Below are 435 nucleotides of genomic sequence, written 5' to 3' on the forward strand. Positions count from 1 at the left end.
TCCCTCTTAATCCAGAAAAGGAAGGAGCCAAACAAAAAATGGGAAAATAAAAAAAACATCAAAATCATTTTCTCCTCGTAAAATGCCCTGGTCGACTGGACACGCTCAGTCCTGCACTGATCCTGCTCCTGACTCTCCGTGAAGTAGGACACCTAGCCCTGACCAGGCCCATGAGCACAGCTCCATGCAAAGCAATAAAGAGGGGAGGTGAGGCTGTGGGGTCCCAAAGACTACTCGGATCCCCCTCTGATCTAGTGAGGGTTGACCAGGTTCCCACAGGGAATCTTAGGAAATTGGGAAATGATCACAGCAATGAAATAATTCAGAAAATACGGACAACCAAGGCCAAATGCATACTGATCAAACTACTATGACATTATTTTCTGAAGGAACAAGGGCATTTAAAGAAACACAATGGAAACAAATGATCCAAAC

The 435-nt window shown here is 44.6% G+C and overlaps 1 protein-coding gene across 1 annotated transcript in view; it reads right to left on the reverse strand.

The window, feature by feature from the left end:
• Positions 1 to 435, reverse strand: part of LOC111139994 (butyrophilin subfamily 1 member A1-like) — a gene marked incomplete at its 3' end in the record, with an annotated part of 54878 nt that overhangs the window by 1143 nt on the left and 53300 nt on the right. The window lies entirely within an intron of this gene.

The sequence above is a fragment of the Enhydra lutris genome, unplaced genomic scaffold, assembly GCF_002288905.1.
Source record: "Enhydra lutris kenyoni isolate GAN:26980312 unplaced genomic scaffold, ASM228890v2 scaffoldscaffold141, whole genome shotgun sequence".
Classification (NCBI taxonomy): domain Eukaryota; kingdom Metazoa; phylum Chordata; class Mammalia; order Carnivora; family Mustelidae; genus Enhydra; species Enhydra lutris.